General features: G+C 40.5%; 1 protein-coding gene across 1 annotated transcript in view; it reads left to right on the forward strand.

The window, feature by feature from the left end:
- Kif16b (kinesin family member 16B) overlaps positions 1–6,000 on the forward strand; it is a 276,501-nt gene that overhangs the window by 268,041 nt on the left and 2,460 nt on the right. The window lies entirely within an intron of this gene.

A 6,000-nucleotide genomic window follows, 5' to 3' on the forward strand; every position in this document is an offset into this window, starting at 1 on the left:
CGAAGTCACTATATCACCTCTGCAGAAACACAAGGGCTAAGGAGTACAAGGTACAGTGGTCCCCACTAGAGCACCAATAAGTCTAGGAAAGGCAGCTTGTGAGGCTAAAACAGCTGAGACATCCCACACCCTATGTAGATGACTTCACCTTGTGAAGAGAAGATGGGTTCAGCAGAAGGAGCTCTCTAGATGATCCTAGTAGACTGGAACAGCCTCTCTGTGGAGCCCTGGCTGAGTCTTGGCTGTCCAGCTTATGTGTGCAGGGACCTCTACAGTGATAGGTAGGCTTCCTGGATCTGCTTTGTCACTGATAATGCAGACAACTGATCCCGTCTCATTAAGTTATATAGGAATTTAATAAGAAACACCTTTAAAAATTCTCATTGTGCTTAGAACTCTGTAAGTTTTTGACAAATAGAGCTTGGCAGGAAAGTTTTATTTTGTTGGAGAACAGGGTCTGCTTTGAAAAGAAGGCATTCAGAAACCTCATTGCTTCCTGTCTGTGACAATCATACATATACCACCTTCTTCTGTCATCTGTCATCTTTAAAAGCTCACAGTCCAAGCCAGGCATGGTGATGTGTGCCTTTAATACCAGAATTTAAAAGATGGAGGGAGGAAAATTGTTGTAAGACTGAATTTGAAGCTATCTTGAGTTACATAGAAAGACCCTGACTTACTGACTTAAAAATAAATAATAGCTCTGAAATCATATAAATTACACACACACACACACACACAGGCCATGAGTTTGAGCAAAAGCAAAGTGAGAGGTTCATGAGAAAGATTGGCAGAAGGAAATGGAAGGGAATATTATATAAATACATTTTAAATTTATAAGTACATGAATGAATGAATGAATGAATGAATGAATGAACGAATGAATAAAAAACAAAAGTTCACAGTTCCTTACAAGATATGACATTCATCTGTTCGCTGGTTTCTTAAACCACATGGCAGTTATACTTCTCTGGAGCAGACACACAATCTGTTTCTCTTAGTACCCAGCACCATCTTGCTGTCTCTGAACTGACGAACAGTAAACTATACTGGAAACCTTTGAAGAAAGTCACTTTACAGTATCAAAGCTCTGTGTGTCAATGCTGAAATACTTGAAGATTAGCCATCTAAATTTGATTTTCTGAAAGCATTGATAAGAAAATGTATTTATGCCTTAGTGTAGTTTCAAGTGGCTAAAGTATATAGCCTAGATAAATGTCTGATATATTTCTTATTATTCTTGAATCCCTTCCACCAGTGTGTAAACAGGTAAACATGGGCATATGTCCTCTGTGTTGTCATGCTTTCTTCCTCCACTCTGCCTTTTTTACCTGCTCCCTCCACACTAACCCTTCTTTCCCTGTCTCTCCAGACATCCCCCAGCTCCTTCTCTCCCTACCACACCCCCGCAAGCCCCGTGGTCACTCACATGGACCCCTTCCTTGCTCTGGCATCCCTCCTTGTTTACTCCATTGCAGTCTTGCTGAGCACATTTAGACTGACCCGATGTCTCTTGTCTCCATGGCAGGGTTATAAGGTTGCACATCCCCACACATGCTGGTGCTATTCCAGGTGTCACTGAGCCAGGACATACAACAGGCCACTAATGTGACACCACCCCAGGCAGAAGTTGCCAGTTCTCTGTGGATCCTAACAGGCCACAAAGATTTAAATATCCCACTTCTGTTTTATTTCACAGAAGGTACAGCAGTTGGGTATTAGATTCTGCAAATCCTTTTTCTACTTTGCACTTCTGCCCCTGATAAGTTGCTTTAACTCCTAATGTCCTTCAATGTTTTCAGTTCTCTTGTTATAGAGTGTGCCACCTTGAGGATACAGCCTGGTTCCTGCTCTTATTTCTCACATACCAAGGAATGCTAGGCTGTTTGTGAGGCTACAGACAGAAGAAGGATACCTTCCGTAGACAGAAGAGCTTTTTCTTTCTCCCTACAGCTGCAGATGTGGTAGAAAACATTTTGTGCCCGAGTAATAATATAATCATTAATATGAATATGTGTTAAGTACTGTGTATATGTAACTATAATTATATAATTTATAAAGGATATGTGAAAGTGGGTTTCATTATTGAAGCAGAACTAAGAAAGAACAAACAAGTTACCATTGTCAGTTCCTCTTACGGTCAGTCACCTGTAAACTACAACTGTGAAGGGTCCTGAACACCTCAGCTACACACTCAGGGCAGATGCATTGCACACACATTAAACAGTGGAACGCCAACAGAGGGTGCAGTAAACAGTGAGAATCAGACCCAGAATGTGTGAAGTCTAAAACAGACAATACTATTCTGAACTGGTAGAAATCCAGAGAGTGAATTGTTACTGTCAGGAAGAGGATTGCAGATGGTAGGAGGAACACAAGAAGGGTTGGCTGGATGGAAACTGTTACGTTATTTATAACCAGGTACTGATCACATAGCTATGTTCACTTGAGGGAAATTCATTAGGTTACATACTTATGTGCAGTTCTCCAGGCATATATTATAACTTAAATTTTACTCATGAAAAATAATTGTCAGTGTTTATATCTCAGCACTTTTCTTAAACTAGACAGGGTGCCATGATTAATTGGGTACTGCTAAGAAGAATGACAACAGCATGGCCTTAAACTCTGGAACATTCTTCCAGTCTACTTCTAGGCCCATGCACAGCCCTTAGTTTTATCCTTTACTAGAATTTGATCAGCCTATTTCAAGCCTAATCAATAAAGGCCACGCCTTGTATGGCCCTAGGAGCACCTGGTAGTCACAACAAAGAACATTTCCTAGTCACATTCTGTCTCTCACCACAGTAGCTGTCTGGGTAAAAGAGGCCAGCTGCCACATACTCCTGTTCTGCAAGGATCTCTTTTACAAAGAGAAAGCTCTGCAATGTGAAGAAGTGGCCAGATCAGACCTTTCTGTCTGGAGTGTGCATGAAGCCATGAATGATATTAAGTTTGAGGAAAAGTTATTACCTTTAGCAAATTTATAGTTCTCTTGTAATGTCCATGTTGTAAAGGGGAAGATGTCCCCAGTACATCCTCTTTTTCTTTTATTTATCTTTTTAACTTTACTTCTCATTATACATAACATTATACTTTATTGGCCCTTAAAAGAACCCTACTTTGTGAACTAATTATGACAAATGTTGATACACCATCTGTTCTTGGATTTCAGTTGCCTTGTAGTCTGTCAGAGTTCATCTGGAAGGCAAGCTTGATGTAAGCAGTCTGCTGTTAATGCGGTCTATGGGGCACCTGAAGGAAAAGCTACTCAGGTGCTACTGAGCTGATGCCTCTTCTCAGAAGCCCCCTTCTGTCCCTGCAGGAAATGATGGAAGTCAGACACAGTTCAGTGAACAACTGAGCAAGCCCCTCATCTTTCCCATTGAAAGTAATTTCCCTGTTTTTCTTCTAGTTTTTTATTAGCACATATTAATTATACATGATAATGGTTTTCTTTATGATCACATTTATCCCTAATAATCCTCTTTTATTTCCCTTCACTCCATCTGATTCCTTTCTTCTTCCCAGCTGCTCTCCCTTCTACCTCTGTCATCTATCATCCGTCTACTTATCATCTACCTACCTACCTACCAACCTACCTACCTACCTACCTACCTATGGACCAATTAATTTAATTAGGACTGCTTACAGGAATGTGGTTGAGAGATTATTTACCAGGGTATGAATAGCTTACCAGTGACTCTGTCACTGAATGAAGTGTCTCTTTGTTACCCAGCAACTATCTGTAACTCCTTACGGAGGGGTGAGGCCTCATGAGCCTCCCCATTCCATGATGGAATGTGTCTGAGCCAAGTCTTATTGGAGGTCTTAAGTGAATAATCACAGCTGCTGAGAGTTGAGTGTCCTGACCATATCATGCTGAGAAGACAGTTCTATACACCCCATTTCTTCCTCAAGCTCTTGCATTCTTAACGCTGCTACACACATACAGTACTCCTCTATGGTTTCTGCTTGAGTTCGTGCCCTGACTTCCTTCAATGGTGTACATGGGAACTGTACGCTAAATAAACCCTCTTTCCCCTAAGTTGCTTGTGGTCATAGTGTTCATCACAGCAACGCAAGCCAACTACAACACTGACCAGAGCCGAGAGTACCACAAACATAAGTATATAGAAGGCAATTTCATAGACAAATCATGTCATTTACCAAAACAACTAAAGTAGTTTCTCAAATAGGGTCTACTTCCTCTCCAACCATGGCTATTAGTTAGATTTACAATATCAGATACCAATTTCCTCCAATAGAGCTGGCCTAAAAGCATGAAGTTGGTCTTTTTCCCTATAACACTCATGGCACTATTGTACCCTTTGGAACATCTTATCTGGCTGGTCAGTAGTATACAGACTGTGTTGGGTCCACAGCTGAGTATCATTGTTGTTGACTCTTCTTCTGGAGCATCCTGAATAGCACCCTTTAGTATTGTAAGAGCTAGCAGCAGGGAAGCATTCTTGATTTCTCTTGATTTCTTCTTGATTTCTCTGTGTTCTGTGATGTTTCCAGCAATAGAGTCATATTGTGCACTTCTGGAGGGCAACCTACAGTAGTGACAATAACCTGTATTGTTTGGGGGACCTCCAGAGCTCCTTTGGCCAGCAACTTGTTGGGAGGTATGCTATCAGGTGCTGGGACTCTCATTTAATAACTTTATGGCATCTGTAAAAAACTTTACCTACCAATTCAGGATACTTCTACTTGGTACTTTTGGCACTTACATTATGTAATTTTTAGTATATTTACATTACCTTCCCTTTTATCACCCCCTCACATAGTCCCCTTTGCTCCTTACACAACGTTATTACTACTTTCAAGTCTCTCATACACACATGATTTAATATACTATATAAAACCTCAGAACCAGGAATGAGAGAAAACATACACTTGTCTTTTTCTCTTTGACTTTTCTAGCTTAACAAGATTACCTTGACTTGCATAATTTTTCCACAGATGTCACTTCAGTCTTCTTTACAACTTAAAAAAGCATTCAGCTGTGTGTATTCCTCATTTTCTGTATCCATCCCTCCATTGTGGTTCAGTAATTTAGCTCATTGGTGCTGCTGTAAGCATTGATGCACAAATGTCTTGTGATGTGTAGACTTGAAATCCTTTAGGTAAATACCAAAAGGTGAAATGGCTGGGTCGTGTAGGTCTACTGTTAGTTTAGAAATCTTCTGATGTCCCTGGTAGCTGATTAGGTACCTTGCCACCAGTAGCATATCAGGGTTCCCTTCAGCCCACATCCATGCCAGCATTTGTTATTTGTTTTCTGAAGGTCTGCTGTTCTGACCAGGCTAAGACGGAATCTCAGTGTAGTTTTGATTCAGGGTTCTCTGATGGTTAGCAAAAAGTTGAGCACCTTTTTGATATTAATTGACTGTTGATATTCCTGCCTTGATAATTGGATGTTCATCTCATTAGCCAATCTATTGATTGAGTTGATTTTGTTTGTTCTCTTTCATGAGTTCATTTTAGGTTTTAGACATTAAATGTCAGATGTATAACTTCCTAACACTTTCTCTGATTCTCACATCTTTTCACCCAACTGTTTGTGCTGCTGTACAAAACCATTGTACTCTTATGGGGTGCCCCCATTGGCCAACTGTGGGCTTTGTTTGTTGAGCAACTGGATTCCTTTAGAGAAATCCCCTGCCTGTGCCTGTACCTTGAAGTGTTTTCTCCTACTTTTTTCTCCAACAATTTCAGAGTTTCAGGTCTTAAAATAAGGTATTTGATCCATTTGGAGTTGATTCAGAGAATGAAATACAGGGATTGAATTCGGTTTTTGTACATGTGGATTCCCAGCTTTCATAAGATAGCTTGTAAAAGAAGCTGTCTTTGCTTCATTATAAATTTGTGGCATTTTGACAGAAGGAAGGAAGGGAGGGTCGCGTGCTACGCGTGCAAGATAGGGAGAGCGTCCAACCCGCACATACACAAACCTCAATCCATGCATGTATTTCATTCTCTGAATCAACTCAA

Source organism: Grammomys surdaster, unplaced genomic scaffold (assembly GCF_004785775.1).
Source record: "Grammomys surdaster isolate TR1022 unplaced genomic scaffold, NIH_TR_1.0 129, whole genome shotgun sequence".
In the NCBI taxonomy this organism is placed as follows: domain Eukaryota; kingdom Metazoa; phylum Chordata; class Mammalia; order Rodentia; family Muridae; genus Grammomys; species Grammomys surdaster.